Here is an 18,929-nt window from a genome sequence, read left to right as displayed (position 1 = left end):
ATTGGACAATAAAATAAAATCCATATCGGAAGATGATTGGAAGATGATAATGACTGAAAGAACTCACCCTGTCTATACATATTAATGGGATTTTCGTATAATTGCAACTTCCTCTTTCTTTCTATAACCCTTTTTGCTCTCTCTCTCTCTCTCTCTCTCTCTCCCTCCCTCTGGTCGGCTGACTATCCTGTACCAGGGACAGAAGACAGACACACATATGCACACGTTGATAAAAATAAAAATAAAAATACCAACTTGAAATAAAGGAAAAATGAATTTTAAAGGAGAAAATATATATATTTATGTAGTAATGAATGAGTTTGCAGAAACTATAAACTAGGCTTTACGTGAGCCAAAGTCTTTTGCACTATCGTACAAACTCTAGCTTAACACAACTCACGGACCCATCGACACGCACCTCGCGATTATTCGTCAAAGAGTGCCGCAGCTTCGCGCGTCCGGAAGCGTCCAGAGTCGGACCGCTCCGATTAAGGCGTAACCGCATTGTTCTTTCTCATTAGCTAATGAGAGTAATTTTTTCGGCACTCGATGATCCGTGATTGGTCAAGTCAAATCACATCCAAGACAAAGAAGTGTGCGCTACTATGCGTCCATCTCCCTCCCAGGCTCCCAGACTCCCACACAGTGCTCATTCATATGGTCATTACACATACATATATGTTCGGTTTTAGCTCAATGCACATATACCACTTCGTTCACTCTCATACACCTGATTATAATTTTATACTTAATTTTTGTTGCAATAAACCTTGATGGTTCGCAATTTTCTTACGTGTACTGAATAATCTACGAAAGGGAGGCACTATCAACATCGCATTGTTGAGAGGGTCCCTCCTTACATTTTCGTTACATTTATAATAGCATTTGTAACATTTCCGAATTGTATTGGTTCGATCATTCACACGAAAGTACTATAATTTAACAGACTGAACTGATTGATACGTTACAATAATTTAATGACACAAATTTTCCGTTCGCTCATGAAGGTTCTCACGGCGGTACGCGCTATCGCGCCACGTAGTCGCCATTGGAATTCGTAAATGATTTTACCGCATACTACGACCAGAGTTTAGGCTATGGACCACATCGGCGACCATCATTTCAAAGAAGAAAAGGTTTACAATTTGATATCTACATCCTGTACGTTTGATAAATCTATTGCGCACGTGTTCAACTAGGAAAACTCCACAATGCAATGCATTGTTGAATCACGCTGCTCCATATTTTGATGAAAAATTTGTTAAAACTTGATCGAAACGTAACAATTGGCAACGTTTTGTCGGGGTCGAAATAATCACGATTTTTGTGGATGTACTTGTCACAAATTTTTACACTCACAGTGTTTTTGTTGAGATTTAATTACTTTTTAAGAAGTTTACCCCCTTTGTCTAATCTACACGAATGTGCTAATACGTGTGTGTTAATATATGTACATATAAATTTGTCGCTACTACTTACTTATATAGGTATTTAATGCGATCATACTTCTATTTAATAATTTTTGATATATTATCTCATGATAAATTTCATAGTACCATATTTATTACAACGCTGTTAAAATATGTAACTCTTCTACTTCGAACATCTCTCCAAGAAGAATATATAAGCGTTCTTGGCACCTCTAGGCCATTTTTCTTCAGTTACAAGAGCATCGTTAATATGTAACGAAGTAGAAATCCCGACTCTTAACATACACGTATAATGACCCTCACGTGCATCGTTTCCATGATAAAACACAGCACTTACAACTTTGTAAGGTTTTTCGTTTACATGTATTTTGGTAGATCAGAATCTTTATTGTCGAATAGCAACATCTGAACGACCAATACATCTCTAGATGAAATTATTTCCACTTTTTACTATTCTTTGAGATTTTTTGCAACTATAACATTCACCATAAAATTTACACCAACTTGAAAATTCTTTTTCAAGCAATTTTAGTAAAGTTGAATTTGTTTTGTTAATACAAGAAGTTATAGGAAGCTGAATTATGCAATTATGTTGCAAAGTGACGTCACTACAGCCGCAAATTTTACAGAGAACAGTTACGAACATCTCATGCTCTACCTTACTTTTAAGGTATTTCAACTTAATACATAAAGGCACAAAAAATTCAGAAGCATCTTGTTGTACATTTCAAGAAAATTTTCTTCTGACGAAATATCTTATATTCGTAGTATCTGAACTTTTATTTATCGCAAAATAAGAAGTAGCCAATTCACTCAACGGATCGGAACCACGTACCCGCCATAACAATGTCCTTATCAATACACATCGTAACATGCATTGCAGTATCGCACTTGCGAAGCAAGACACTTTATCCAAATTCAGAAATCCACGTACATTGCACTTCATACCATTATCAATGTTCTTCTCATCAGATCCTTCTTGCACACGCAATATCGCATCACTCCTAGCCCACGTAAGATCCACAACTTTGGATTTTCGTTTTTCCGTAACCTTCAGAATCGGTGAATTAGGTTTGCAATTCCGTCTCACTCGATTACACTCCAGAATTGCTGGTTCACTGGCTTTTACAGCGTGATGATCGAAATTAATCGGATGAAGACCATTCAACGACGTAACGCGAGAAAGTGCAACATAAACCTGTCCGGAACTAAAAACGCTGATTCCAACATCCACAACAGCATTGTCAAGACTAAGCCCTTGACTAAGCTCTTATGAATAGTAATTCGATAACTGCGCGATACGGGAAACTGTTTTCGAAATATAAAAGCCGTATCTATTAGTTCAAATTTCACGGTAATCCTTTCGATCATGCATTCGGATCTCGAAGGTAGAGTAATTTTTATCGACTCAACCTTATTCATATTGTCAATAGATCTGGAAACAGAAGACACTGTTTCGAGCCGAGGGCTAGATAGTCTGACCGAGGGTTAGGGTTTTGGAATATTGTTATTGTTCCGTGGATGAACCAGCCAGTAACTTTGCACTTGCCAGGGGCCACGGGACGTGGACAAACCAGTGCACAATGGCCAACACCGGGAGCTACTTGTAGGTTATGAAAGGGACCTTCGCAAGGATTGCGAAGACGTTAGTATAGCCTTGTAACTTTTAAATTTATAGTATATCTCGAGCGGTAAAGATATATTATTTGTGGGATCGTCATGCGTTGGCTTCTTATTGGATTTAGAAAAGGTTTTGATTGAACTAAGTCCAATCTAACGAACCTTATAAAAATGTATTTTTATTACACGTTTAAGTTGACTCGAAGGAATACAATTGTCGATGAGTTCAACGTGTCGCGGAACTAAGTCCTCTCTCTCTAGATTACGCACAGAGGTATGCGGGGGACGCGTCATTAAGACTACGTTACAGTGAATTTACTTGACGTACTGTACTCTATGATTCTGCTCGAAGGAGAACTAATGCTTGATCTTGCTTCCAGTCTAAGCTGCGTACTAAACTCGAACTGGATTACGAATGAGCCCGCTAGACCGAATTTCTTGGCCTTTTTATAGTGAAAAATCTATGGGAAAAATGGTGGGGACTCAGTTGCACAGCAGAGTTTCCGAGAAAGGTTGAACGATATTAGTTTCAAAGAAATCTATTAATTGGGTGCAACGGAAATGCCTATCAGCCCTTACACGATGACTTCCAGGCAAAGTCAAAAGTCAACGGAAGGAGCTTTAAATCGAACATTTTCATAGTTACTTTACGTAACTTGTCTGGACTCGTAACAATATATAGGGTGCTAAAAAAAAACCACTCAATATTTACATGGTATATAGGATATACTGTACTGAGTAAAAAAGCTTTAGTAAACATAGGTCGAAAGGCCAACCGTTTCTGAGATATAAACATTTTTGTTTGTTATTATCATAATTGACTTCCTACCGAATTTTCGATGTTTACAGAAGATTTTCCACGTGTCCACCTTCCATTTCTACACACGCTTGGCATCTTCGTTTTACAGAGTTGCGAACTCTCTCGAAAATTCCACATTTCTGTCGAATTGATTGACAAGCATAGTGGATTCGATTACATAATCCTTCTAAATCATCTATCGGCGAGCAATACACTAGGCTTTCTAATATCTCCATAAAAAGAAGTCCGAAGGGTTTAAATCGGGGGATCGAGGGGGCCGTGCAACTGGTCCACCACGTCCAATCCACTTTTGACCGACTTTTGACCATTTTTAAGTGGTCTCTCACATTACGCACAAAATGAAGTGGCGCCCCATCATGCATGTACCACAGCGATAATCTTTCTGCCAAAGGCATTTCGTCCAAATACTGAGGTAATGTATTCACCAAGAAGTTGAAATAAGCAGCAACTGAAGGCCGATTTGGGAGTATTACAGGGCGAATAAGGCGATCTCTCACAATATCCATCCAAACATTTAACGAGGAACGGTGTTGGTGTTTTGATTGAATAAATGCATGAGGATTCTCTTCCGTCCATACTTGATTATTATGGAAATTTGTAATTGCATTTCGCGTAAATGCAGCTTCATCAGCAAATAAAATGCGAGATACGAAATTCGGATTCACAGAACATTTTGTGAGTAGCCACTGTGAAAATTCTGTTCTTGCCTGATAGTCCGGTAGAGTGAGGGCTTGTACCCGTTGGGTATGGTATGGATAGAGTAACTGCTCATGATACGTCCTCCAGACCAGAGTAGTACCGATTCCTGTGGCATCGGATATTCTTCTTACGTTGTTTTCGGGATTTTCTTCTACAAACCATAAAATACGATTCTCCGTATTAGGTATCGATACAGATCTAGGTCTGCCAGAGTTTCGATGGCATGGTGTAAGTGACCCCGTTTCACAAAGACGTTGGTGAAGTTTTTGAAGCAGCATGTAAGAGGGAACCCTTCGATTAGGAAGTTTCTTCACGTAAATACGTCGTGCAGATAAAGCACTTCCATTAGCACGGCCATACATTAAATGCATATCTGCCATTTCTTCATTCGAATAATTCGCTGACATTTTCACGATACTTAGTAACTGTGTAATATCTACAATCGCCGATTCACAACTGACTGGTTCTCAATGAAATCTGCTGCTGGCACTTGAATAAGAACATTCAGAACGCGGTTTGTAAACACTAAAGTAAACATCGCATGCGATAGGAGCAATTAAGTCAATCGTGATACTAGCAAACAAAAATGTTTATATCTCAGAAACGGTTGACCTTTCGACCTATGTTTACTAAAGCTTTTTTACTCAGTACAGTGTATCCTATGTACCATATAAATATTGAATGGTTTTTTTGAACATCCTGTATATGAGCACGCGTGTACACACATTCATGTATTTATATACACAGATGTATACGCGTTACGTATACCGAATTTACTAATGTGCCCTCAACACATCCGTCGGTCATTCGCAAAACTAACTCTGACAAATTCATTCAACTTGTGAGAAAATATTATTCATATCGTTATTTATCGATCAATACGACAGAAGGGCGCTAATAACAATAACACCTTCGTATATGAAAAATCATTTATCCGTATACGCATAGTGTATTTCTTCAACAACGTATTCCCGTACACATTGAAATTCTTCAAAATTCTTCAAGAATCGAAATACTCGATATCTTATTTTTGTTTTTAAACTCGAGAAAAATACTATAATAAATTCATAAATAAGTACATAACACAAACGCGTAAAAGAATTGTTGCATTGAACAATCAAATCTGCATTTTAAATCAATTTAAAATATCTCTAAGGGAATGCACCGATGAAAAACGTCGCACGAACATCATGCAAATTCTCTTTTAATAAAATTATCAACACATCGAAACTATAATATTATATACCGTAAAAGTTACTTTATCGGATAATAATAATAAAAGGGCACTATGCTTCGAATGCAAAAAAGGGTATAATCGAATTATTGTTATACTCCGTATATAAATCATGCAAAAAGCAATTATTCGTAAATACTCTCAAGACAATTATAATAACTGATGATAAACGCGATAACTTTAAGGAACAAATTCGTTCATTATCTCGACAGATCTTGTACCCTGTACATCAGCCACAGTTTCGAATACATAGTAAACTTCTCATTCCTGTCGACCAATATTTTAATCATACACCATTGATAATACTGTTACGTTCCGGTTAAATCATACCGTAATATGTATAACATTTCAACAGAAGTATTGCTTCAAACCGAGTGTCCGTGCAACCTGGTATTTTAATAACCTCAGCGTTACACTAACCGAGCTGGTGTTAAAAGTGTGTCCATGACCAACTTAATATATAATTTGCATTTTAAGAATAGATTTCGCCAGAGTAAGCATCAACTGCGGCAGATCATTCGGCCCCACCATTCGAACAAAATTCCAATCAACTCCTTTAAAACCTGCCGTAACCTTTGTCTCACACCGATTCCTTTATCGATATGCGAGTAAGGAATATTTCGCCCATCGCTGGTCACGCGACGTAAACCTGCGAGTCAAAAACCTTTGTAAATCTCCTAAAGCCGAGCCATTAGGTCTTCGTTAATCGCTACCATCATAGTTATAAGGTTAATCAATTATTGTAAATCATACTTGTAATAACGTCTCATCTTATCTCCGAAACGAGATATAATAAATTAAACTATTGGTACACTTATACGTAAGGGGTTAAGTGACAACAGCCTGATCAATTCCCGATTTTCGAACATTGCGACGATCCCGAGGATGGCATACATAGCCTAAATCTCATAAATACTGTATATAGTCCCCCGTAGCGTACTCGTGACGCAACAATACATACAGTTTCAAAAAATTACAGTAAAATAACAAGATATAAGACGCTGTAACCTATGTACACGCATCATTTGGATAACAAACCGTTTCGTTTAATCGAATTTAATTTATTGTTATTGATCTGTAAAATGTAAAATAGTAATTTTTAATCGCATAATTATGATACGATCACATCAATGATCCGTGACAGCAAATCCGAAGAGAATTAGTGGATACATTTTAACCTTAGAATAACTTTTACAACAGTGAACTTTGCACATTTGAAAACTGCTTATTCTTCAGGTTTTATGAAAACTTATACAAGAGACTATATTTGCATTCCATGAAAAATGTTATTAGAATACCAAACACAAATTTATATACAAATTTATATACAAATTTATCAAAACTGATTAAAATGTCATTTATTTTTGTTGAATAATAATTATACGCGGTTCGCGGTATTAATTGTTTTCCGGTTATGGAGAAATTATTTTTCTGTTACCTGTTTGGTATGTGGCGCCGCGGTGCGGAGGCGCTGGTGTGCTCTGTGCGAACGCTATATCGAACGGGGCCTCAAATGTATACGCGTGGCGAAATTTTATTTTTGTAACGCTGTGTTTCTTTTCACATTATAAGCTTCATTATAGCAGATTCGTATAATGTCATCATTCACGACATTCAAGTTTTTTTTCGTTCTCTCGCACTTACAATATACAGATGCAAAGGATTGAAAGGTGTATTCATTGTGCTACCACGTGTCCTAGTAAGACGACTCTCCCATACCTATGAAAATCCAACAATTTTAGATCCATGTTGTACAAGTTATGAGTTAATAATTCCTAATGTGATAGAAAAAATAAAATTACAATCCGTGTTTGGCGAAACCTTACCGGATTTTATTAATAAAAGATCTTTAACGTTAAATATAATTCTATTTCTTAACAAATGGACATTTGTTACATCTACTGTATAAAACATTAACTACCGACTGCTATCGAGCCATTTATAGATTGACAATTATTACTGTAATCCCTAAAACGTGAAATTGTCGATATACAGTCGATCGATCGAAATCAGATTGCAGTTTCGAAGGGTAAGTTAAAATGTTGTGTGATGTCGCGTTCTTATATTCTTAAATTATTTGAACTTAGGTAGAAGTCTCAAGGTGCGCCATCACGAAGATAGTTTCGAGGGAGATCTAAATGAATCGATTATCATAAGCTATGAATGTAAATCATAATGTTGTATTTTAAATAATTGTACATTTGGGTTTAAATTTCACCCAGTAGAAAAACAAAAGGAATATTAATTGTTAGCAACAATTGAAAAGAAGATCATTGCATTCCAGAATTGTAACACAAACAGACAAGATGTACAATTAAATAGCACATTTTCTCTTCCGATCCAATAAGTTCATTCAGTTTTAAATTAATAGAACGTTTCACTAAATAACCACGCAACAGTGACAACGTGTGACACTAACTTCAAGGCGCGAAGTTCAAATTGAATGTAATAGAGAAGGCGTCAAAGGTGAAGTTGGAATAAGTTTATATGCTTGAAACCAGTTATAAACATTACTCTACAGAATATTTCAGAGATATTTAACGAAATCACGAATTGACTGCCCTGCGTTGTACTTTTTTCTATCGAATGAACCCATTCCCAGTTCAAAATGTTCTCATATAAGGACGAAAAGTGTCAGGCCGTAACACCAAACCACAGTATTGCTTTTGGCTGGATTATCGACAAAACAGAGCAAAAAATGTGACAAATTTAGTTGAACTTTTGCGAAACAGGCGGCGCCTAATTTGAAAGGCTGCCGATGTGGAATCGGAATCTGTGACACCCAAATTGGCGATGCGAGTTACTGAAAATTTCCCCCTCCACTACACACACCACCTTAGGAGCCGTGTGTACGTGAGTTCGGCGCTTCGGGTCACTTCGGATAGCTTCGAAAAGTCAAAAGAGAATGCAAATGTGAAGTGAACCTTACTCTGTTGCTCTTGAAATACTGTTCAAGTTGCCGACAAGCGAAACAAACCGCGCGCGGTATTTTCATTTACCCAGACATATTTACGAAAGCTCATGAAGACAAGAATACGGAGCCCGTTTTTGCTATCATACGGGTTCAAAGTAGTGACATTTTTATTTCATACTTAATTTCTTTTTAGTTTTTTAGCTTTAGAATACCTCGTTGCATATATTACTTAATTTATGAAGTACTGCAGAAAATATAATTCATATTTTAGCCATACAGATAGCCATAGGACACAGTTGCACAGTTCTCATTTTTTTACAACCAGTCTTTTATAGAATAAAATAACAATTTGAGCCAAAGTAATATAAAATCAAATTTATATAAAGATTGGAATTGTATATTAAAATTACTTGTAGAATAAAAAAAAAGTTGCAGCTTTGAACGGGATCCGAACTCGAACAATGGTAAAGACATAGATGACAGGTATAGGATCCGTGCATCTTGACGTCCATCGTTTCATTACACTTACGAGGTGAGATTGTGAGATCCTATACACGTCTGATGTCGCAGGTACATTGTGTATAATGAAGAAATAAATGCAGTAGATCACATGTATATTTAAAACAGCCTTGTGCGTTTGGATATAGCACCAGACACGCATAGGGAATTGAAATATCACAATACGGTCGATTAACTGTCGCGATTTCGAGTAACACTCGGTCATGTTCAGCTCGCGTTGCGCTTCGCATCGCTAGCTCCTAACCTAGCGTGTTACCACCTATGTAGACGTACAGGGTGTCCCGCGTACGCTGTACAGTCCATTATTTCCTAAATTGTTTAAGATATAAAAAACTGTTTATATGAAATTAGCATGATATAAGGGGGAAAATTTATTGGCTATAACAAATTATCTCTTAGATTATTATTTTCAAAGATATGATAGGTTCAGTTTTTTAAATTGAACTATATACTTTTTTTCAGATCACTTTGTCGTTCGTTTCAAGACAAATTCAACGACATACAAATTATGTATCTTTTTTTAAATGGTTTCCGAGATATTGCATCGAAAGTGTAGTGCTTTTCAACACAGGAAAACCTGCTCGAGTAGACAGTACCGCAGGAAGTCTCGCCTGCGTGTCAAGTGCCACATGCCATACATTGTCCTCTAAAACCGATACGGGAGGATCTGCTGCAGGAACGGTAGGCACAAATTCTGAAAATGGTTTTCCTGTGAACCTGACTATCATATCCTTGAAAATAATAATTTAAAAGAAAATTTGTTATAGACAATAAATTTTTCCCTGTATTTATGTAGATACAGTAATGTTGCGGCCGAGAGCCGTTTCGTCTGCACCTACACTCTACACGGACGAGATCCGCAGTCTATCCCCATTACTTCGTATGATATGTGCCTCCGAGAAACCAATTCTTGGAACCATCGCGACGAGCTCGACGCCCGAGAAAAAGGAGGCCATAAAAAAACAAGGATAGCATTAGGGATTTAAATAGGAAAAATTGAAGTCTCTTATTCGCCAACGGATTTTCACGCAAGTAATACCAGTCAATTCCTTGTGCTCTCCCGATGGAAATGATATCAAACACGACATGATTAAGATTATTTACAACATACATAAAACTTTATTTGTAGAATGAAAGAAACGTCACGTTCATCCACGTATACAGTAACGTTACAGGTAGTCTATTGAGTAGTCGATTGACTCGTACTCGATTCGATAGCTGTGGTTAGACCCGAGTGCAGCTCTCGTCCATGACTGGTAGACGATTCGGGTTCCTTTGCTCTCGGACGGCGAGATATGCAGAATGCTACGAAAAGTACTCCAATCCACTACAGTGATGATGCGGATACTGCGCTTGGGTGTGGTTGCGGCTCTTGTTCGTATGGACGAAAAGGCCCTCGATCGTATTATTACTGTCTATAAAATCTATCGATCCTAATCCAAACCTGACTCAAAATATAATATTATTATCAATCAAAATATATAATATTATATAATATTAATGTTATATATATATATAATATTATATAATATTAATGTTATATATATATAATATTATATAATATTAATATTATATAATATTAATATATATATATATATATATATAACATTAATATATATTATATATATATATATATATATATATATATATATATATATATATATATGATATATATATATATGATATATTCTATCAAATATATATATATATTTCTATTTAGAATTGATTTGAGTTTCATCAGTACCTACTTATATATGTAAAATAATATATTACGGGCGTGCAGATTTGGCCACGGCGCGTCCTATGCCTTGATTTTTCCGTGGTCGCCAGCTATCTTTCGATACCGGCGTGGAACGCGTCTCCTGTTTTCCGAAACCCGCGGCCCAGGCGAGCTCTTCGCGCGGAGAGGAGCTAGGTCCTTTCGAGCGCAGGGTGAGGAACGCTTCAAGATTTCGGGTTCTTACGGCGAGAACTCCAGTCAATACACGGTTTTCGCTGGTAATAAAAGATATATTTCAGCGAGAAACTTGCAGGACTTGGTCGATTTCGTACACGCGCTGTCCCACGACACGTGACCGCGGGAAGTTACCCGTTCGCCACTAATACAATCACGTAGCAAGGTTTCGACCGACGACGAGGTTGAAACGCACGTTCGGCACGCGAAGGAGAACCGCCACCGTGGCTGCTGTTGCACCGAAGTTACATCAGCAAGCCGAAGATGTATCCGCACGCTACAACCGTTAGCTAACACGCCGCTAAGCCGCAGACTCGCCGTTTGACCGAGCCCGCAGGTTTCAAGAAACCCGCACGCGAAGGCTTTCGTCCTGTACCACGGCCTATACGACCACCAGGAGTCGGCCCTCTCGAGTTTTCGCTTGCGAACAATCTAGTCCGAGTCAACCGGGGAGAACAATGGAGGAAGACTCACCACCTGTGACCTGGTCAGCGTCCCGTACAAGAAGAAGGCCGAGATCGCTGCGTGCGGCAGGATCTCTGCACGCGACGCTTCCCCCACTGTGCCCCGATTGGCTCGCTCAGTTTGCGCGGTCTCGCGACCAATTATTCGTCGCGCTGTTCGAAGGTTGATGGTTGATTGGCAGGTCCTCCCTGAGTCCCCCTGGAACTCTTCCTGCGGCGTGGATCCGAGGCGCAGTAGTAGAATTCGCTCTTCTGGGGTCCGCTGCCATCGTCTGCCCGGGAGATGGCCCCCGTGGCTTCGTACCTGCGCCTCTCCGTCGAGGAACTCTTCCCGGGAAGCGGGGTGGGGTGGCCAACCTCGCCCGTGTCGGCTGGTCCCCATGTACCGGTGCGTCCTCACACATCCGTGGGGCAGCCCTCCCATCGTGTGTCCTCCCTGAGTGTCACGATGGGTTCCGACCTTCTTTTTTGCTTCTTCGGTCGTGACCAAGAGCAAAGATGCTAAATCGGCTACCAGTCACGGACGAGAGCCAGGACCAGACCCGAGTGCGGCTCTTGTCCGTAACATAACTGTATATGTATACGTATATGTATATACACGCACACATATGCACGATCTTCATATTAATATAAAAACGATATTTGGAGATAGGGTCTATCTCGAGAAAGGCATCGATGTGGGCAAACAATGAATAATATGGATGTAGTGGTATTTAGAATGGGACACATGCAAAAGTTATACACATACAAATATCATGTGTCGTTTGATAAATACCACTACATTCGTACGATTCAATGCTATATTGAATTATTAAAAATACCTCAGCAATCGGAAACATCGCGCGTGGCTCGTGCCGCTTGTAGGGGTTTGAACAGTTGAATATGGCGTTTCAAGCGTGAGAGAGTAAGACTCATATTACCACTATCTCTACTTTCCGCAAATGTCCGGAGTCGGTCGCGAAGCGTCAAGTTCATGTACACATAGCTTGTATAGTAGTGTGTGCGGTAGAGGGGGAAATTTTCTAAGCTAGCTCTCGAATTCGAAATCATAGAAAGGCTCCACCTTGCGTTCATCAGGCAGCCACGTGTCTATGGGTAATACTATTTCTGTATCGAAAACTGTAATAGCAGATACCGACCTGGCAATCTCGAAAAGTCACGTGACTACCGTACCCCCTTAAGAGATCAATCCCGCACCCTCCTGCAAATGACAACCATCGAAAGAAGGTGACGGGGGAGGGTAGGCAAAAAATAAACGTTCTATACGCTGTATAATTTTAAATTCATTTGATAAAAACGTTTAAACCAGTTTATTTAAAACAGGCAAATCCTTTTAGACTAGATTTATACACAAAACGCGAATCACTTAAACTTTAAAGAGTTTGATTGGGAAAGAATGCTTTCAATCTTTCGCTTTTTTCCAATTTAAAATAACATCTGCGACGCGTTAAGTCTAAACCTGATCTTCGTTGAGGATAAGTTGGTTGAAGAAGGGAAATCGCACAAGAGCCGTCTCTATTATTTATCATATAAACTAATATCACTTTACACAATAATTATTAAACAATTAAACAAGACGTTATAATGTTTTAGTGCAACCTCGCTTTACATGGACGATAGATTCATAGCAATTCTGCTATTTCTACTGCTACTGTTGGAGTAAAACTTAAAAATAGATATCGAAAGCAACATGTGTTAACTTATTTCGTTTGATTCATGAAGAGTATGATACTACAATATATTTTAGAAGTACCACTATATAATAGTTTAAGAATTTGCAAACATTTCGTAAGTATTACTAATATTTTACTATATACTATAATAAATATTGAAATGTACCAGCGATGACAGTAACTGGTAAGTATTAAAAACCGCAATGACAGAAATTGATGACATGTCTAAACCCGTATTTATTTTTCCTACAAGTTCGAAGAGTTCCTTATAATTTGCTACTCGTCTATTAACTTCAGGTAAGTTTCACACCCTCTCGTATTCCTGCGTGTATCTGTAAAAGCATTTACACATTAATTTCTATTTCCAACAATATTGTAGGTGATTTTGGTACAATAGCAGTTTTGCCCCTTTGCATATACAATCTTATAGGTAAATATACTATATTGGAAAAAAACTAGATGTACATACGTATACAAAATTAATTTCTCCTACGTCAAACTAATAATTTAATTAGTTTCATGATTAGTAATTTTTCAATTTAACATCTGTTCACGTGCACTTTATAGAATTGATCAATCAATTCGACTTCTCATAGTCCCAAAATCGCGTACGTTATGTTACGGTATAAGTATTCTGCAGAAATATACAGCAAGAGAACCAAACTATACGATCGAGACTTCGCCTTAAACGGAGTTCGTTCCACGCGAAAGCGGGCACGGTTCGGAGCAAGTTCTTGTAATTTGCTCAAAGTTCAATATATTGTACTATGTATTTAACGATATTTAAACATACCCCAAAGGATTTATCAAAATTTTGAAAATTGTCGATTTTAAAGCAGTTTCAAGTAAAGTGCTACCTTTTCTTTAAAAATTATGGCTATTGAACTAGTAAGCGGATGGAGATGAGCTTTAAGGCGCTTATAGAGAAAATATGGGAGTTTGTGAATAAAATTATTTCATTTAAAAAAAATTGTTTTTTAATCATCTTTTTTGCAATTATTTTAAACAAATGCAGGTTTTGAGATGAAAACTATACCTTTTTTACTCACTTTTATTCATTTTTTGGTACATTATTATAATTAGTTCATTTATTTGGTTATTATTGCGAAATAATTTTAGAAACACAGTTAATAATAATTCAAATCTTATATTTCGTATTTGTGATGTTCAAATTTTGCGCCATTTTGGTTCCTGGAGGCACTCGAGATGTTGACAAACAAACCGCGGCAGTTCCTTAGGAGAAAATAAGGGTAGTGCTCGCAATCCATACTTCTATCCATACTATTCATTCATTAATGCATTCCATTCATACTACAAAAAGCGAAGAACTAGCAAAAAGCGAATAGCTCGCAAAAAAGCGAACAACTCGCAAGAAAGCGAACAATCCGCAAAAAAGCGAATAATTCACAAAAAGCGAAGTAGTCACAAAAAGCGACCAACTCGCAAAAAGCGAAGAATTCGCAAAACGCGGACAACTCGCAAATAGCGAACGAATCACAAGAAAGCGAACAATCCGCAAAAAAGTTAATAATTCACAAAAAGCGAAGAAGTCACAAAAAGCGACCAACTCGCAAAGAGCGAAGAATTCGCAAAAAGTGCTTTAAGCATAAAAACACAAGAAGGTCTTTGACCGCCTTTTTAGGTGTAACGTTAAAATTGTCATGTAAATACATTTTTTTTATCGATATTGAAGATTCAAACCCAGGATCATGTAAACTAAAAATGCCACGTGGCAGTTGGTGGTAGCAGCAGGTAATCATTATTTTATGCATGCATAGTTGGGTAATTTATCCTACAAGGATTCATTACACTTCACATAAAAGAAAATACAAAATTGTAATTTTAAATTATGCATGCGTTTTGTTATTAATAATCTTTGATTACATATATCATTTCTTTTATCCCAGCTGTTATTTATATTTCTACAATATGCAACGTAATGTGTCCTGTTTGCATCATATTCTAAAACCCCACAGAGTGTAAACTTCTTATATTGCAATTGGAGTGAAATGGGTAATTCTTGAAGGGAAGTTCTATAATTATTACTACCACTTCCTTCCTTTCCAAAATGACGATTTCTATAAAGATATTCAACATCGAGGCACAAATATGGACGAATTACTATCTCGACAGATAAGCAGTACTTATTACATTGTACACATAATCTACTTTTTTCTTGCAAATATTAATTGATATATACACCCAAATATTTGAACCCTTCTGTTCAATAAATAGTTCCTTTGGCGATTGTCAACACTGGTAGTGGTAAATTATTAATAGTGATGTTACACTCTGTATTTGTACATATTCTTTTTTCATAAGAAGATGTATGATGTTCCATTAAAGTTTCGAATAATCTAACTACATTACATTCACAATTTAATGCAAAATTATCGAACTGGAATAATTCATTTCTTAAGTGATACAAGATTTGTGCTCTTCGCTTATATACATGATTATTTTTAACACCTTCTGTTGAGTAAATATCAACTAATTTGTAATAATTTAATAAATTATTATCTTCGGCTAAATTATCAATGTAAGTTTTAAAATCCTTTATGTTGGAATATCCACTTATCAAAATTTCTGGTATGCTGTCAAAAGCACAAATTCCACTAAATGTAATGAAATTTCCAGCAATTTCTGTTGGTGCTAAACACATTGCATTTCGCATAATTGATATGCTTTTACCACTTGATGGTTTTCTAAGTTTTAGTACTATTTCTGGTTGTTTTCTAACATAATACTCTCGTTCAGGTTTAGCATCTGTTTTGCATGTCTCTGCACTTTCATATTGTTCAGTTATTGTAGAGTATTGAGGTATATCATGAATGAAATTTGAATAGTTTAATTGTTCATTCATATTACCTAACTGTTTCATATTTTTATGATCATGATTTGAACAATATGACTGGTCAGCAAACTAAATGTTAAATTCAGAAGAATCAATAACTTCAGTTATTTCAGGAATTTTTTCCTCCAATTGTCAGTTGTTGCAAGGTGGTCATTGCTGTGTCTCCTTAATTTTGAAGCAGGCTGAGATGTAACTGCATTGTATGTAGGAGCAATTTCCCGACTGTAAGTAGCCATACTTAACTTCACCATTGCATCAATCAAATTGCAATGCTGAACTACAAATCTGTCTAATGTAGTAGGTAATGACATCGATTCCTTAATATCAGCAAAATATACCTCAGATCTGGCTGATGTTGCAACATCATCTGTATGTTGAAAATAATTCTTCATAACTGAAGTACAGCAGGGAAATTCGTAGCATAGTCTGCGTAATTTGGGAACTATTGCTGGTAAATAAAAGTCATTATTTTTTAATTCAAAATCTGTTACATACTAAATTCTTTAACTTTTTCTGAAGTTTCAGCAAAGAAGCCATCTATAAAATGAGAAATTTCATCATCATAACTTGGCTCGCGTTCATTCTCTACAAGTTCTGGTTCTATGTATCTATCAATATCTTCATTTCCTTCTTCAGAATCATATTTTTTGTTATACTCATCGTTAAGTTCTACTTTATTGAAAGTTCGTATACATTCAATTAGCTTATTTCTGGAATTTGTAACTTCTGTAGTATCTGCTTCTAAGCTACTTGAAATAAGCACTGCTTTTAATACAGTTGTGAATTCTACTAACTTACTTATTGTTGTAATAAATCCAATGCAATGCAGATAAAAATTTTTTCTTCTAATTGTTTCTTTATTATTTCTCACTTTGGAAAAACAATCCCAACGTGACACTGCATTCATTAAATGTGCAATGTCAATTCGAATCCAGCAGTTCATACTTTTTATACTGCTTCTCTTATGTTGTAACATTAACAGGCAGTTAATATTATAATCTCTAAATGTAGTAATATTAAATGACATGCTTACTGCATTTTGTAATGGTTTTCCCATGTCAGTTACAACAACGTATGCAGTTTTCGCACCTGATTTCTTCCACTCGTTTAACCAGTAAGTTATAAAATTAGCATCTTGCTTCTCAGATAACATTTGGCATACAGAGAATATTCTGTTGTTTCCCTTTTTGTCCATGCGACTGTTTACCTTTATTTCATTCATGGGTTTATCACCTATATGCATTACAATTACATATAGAAAAATGGCACTCGTAGCATTATTAGGTCAATGGATACTTCTCACAACGCTTCCTGTTGCGCCTATGGAAATTTGGGTTCGAAAACTTTTAAGGACATTGTTATATAGATTTGTTTGGGGTGCTGTGACCAATAGAGAATATGGCACTTATTAAATCCAATGTCCCTAATATATTTATTAATTTCGACCTTTTCTTTCAGGTTTGTTAAAGATTCCCACAAAAATATAGGGGAATCAATGCCCAGTTTTTTACCCCTGCCTTCTTGACGAGCTTTTCGCAATATCTGAAGCTTTGGAACATGAGCTGGCTCAGGATCACCATAGCTCATTTCTGTATTTGCAGCTTCTCTATAATATTTTAGTGCCTTTACATTCATCAATTTCTCTTGACATTTGTTTCTTTCTACCCGACGTAATTGTCTTTTCTTTGTATGAGGTAAGTCGCATGTATTTAATGTTACAATTTTAAAAATAAAATCTGCATTTCCTAAAGCTGGCTTTTTACATTCGCCATACAAAGGGTTGTTACATTCTATGCATTTACCCTTTATTTTAATGAATGGGTGGTGTGAAAATGTATTAAAATTATTACACACATAATGCGAATAAAATGAAAAGCACTATGGCATCTCTTGTTCTTGCCAAATTTTAGCAGTGAATATATTGGTCCAGGGCTCTTGCGATCTCATTTGCGTATTGCTACTTGCATAATCTACTTGCACTGGCCTTATGGTAATCCACTCTTCTTGTTCAATAGTAATACTAAGTGTTAATTTTTCTAAATGTTTTATTTCTATTGGTACCAAGAGTGGATTAACTTCATAATTTCCATTGCTGCCAGAACTATCATCTAAATATAAGGTCTTATGCGGCTTTTCATTTTCAATTATATTTCGCTTCTCTTTATATTTGGTTTTTAAACTGTTTCTATCTAACTGAACAGACCTGAAAAGAGATAATGCAGCCCTAGGTCTATTATTTTTTGACGCTGCAGATATCTCTTTCCAGACTGGATCTCCCCTTTGTTTCAATAAATTATCACCATCAAATATATCAGTTGAGGACCACGTTTTCTCTTGATGGGTACCATGATTCTGAAATGCTATTATTCTAACAATATATGAAAGGTACTATTAACACCTTATGTAGGGGGTTAGAACGTTGGTTTCCTACCGCTAAGACGGGAAGAACATATATATGCTTATTTCTTATAAATGTCTGTATTTAATAAAAAAAAAATAAAGATTTCTTACATGAAGCTATCAAAAATAAAAAATTTTATGAAAAATAAAACATAGATATATGTACATATATTTCACAATATAACCGTAAAAACAAAAATTTATTCCATATAAAATTACAACTTTCATATCGATAAATCAATGATTTTGTTTAGTATGATATGCATTAAAACAATTTTCAATGTTTACTAAGTTAAACATCGTTTGCTAAGAGTTTAACTGAAACTAAGGTCGCGGCTATTTTGTACA

At 36.4% G+C, this 18,929-nt stretch overlaps 1 long non-coding RNA gene across 1 annotated transcript; it reads right to left on the bottom strand.

Moving 5' to 3' along the window:
- Positions 1-6,994: 6,994 nt before the first annotated feature.
- On the bottom strand, positions 6,995-12,499 carry LOC143186546 (uncharacterized). The gene is made up of 5 exons (XR_013003074.1): positions 12,476-12,499; positions 7,448-7,522; positions 7,242-7,359; positions 7,102-7,145; positions 6,995-7,033 (listed from the first exon to the last, which is right to left on the bottom strand). It is a non-coding gene; the product is annotated as an uncharacterized LOC143186546 (long non-coding RNA).
- Between the last annotated feature and the right edge of the window lie 6,430 nt (positions 12,500-18,929).

Source organism: Calliopsis andreniformis, unplaced genomic scaffold (assembly GCF_051401765.1).
Source record: "Calliopsis andreniformis isolate RMS-2024a unplaced genomic scaffold, iyCalAndr_principal scaffold0001, whole genome shotgun sequence".
NCBI classification, from domain to species: domain Eukaryota; kingdom Metazoa; phylum Arthropoda; class Insecta; order Hymenoptera; family Andrenidae; genus Calliopsis; species Calliopsis andreniformis.
The sequence above is the reverse complement of the archived record's forward strand: the minus strand, read 5'-3'. Positions and strand labels throughout refer to the sequence as shown.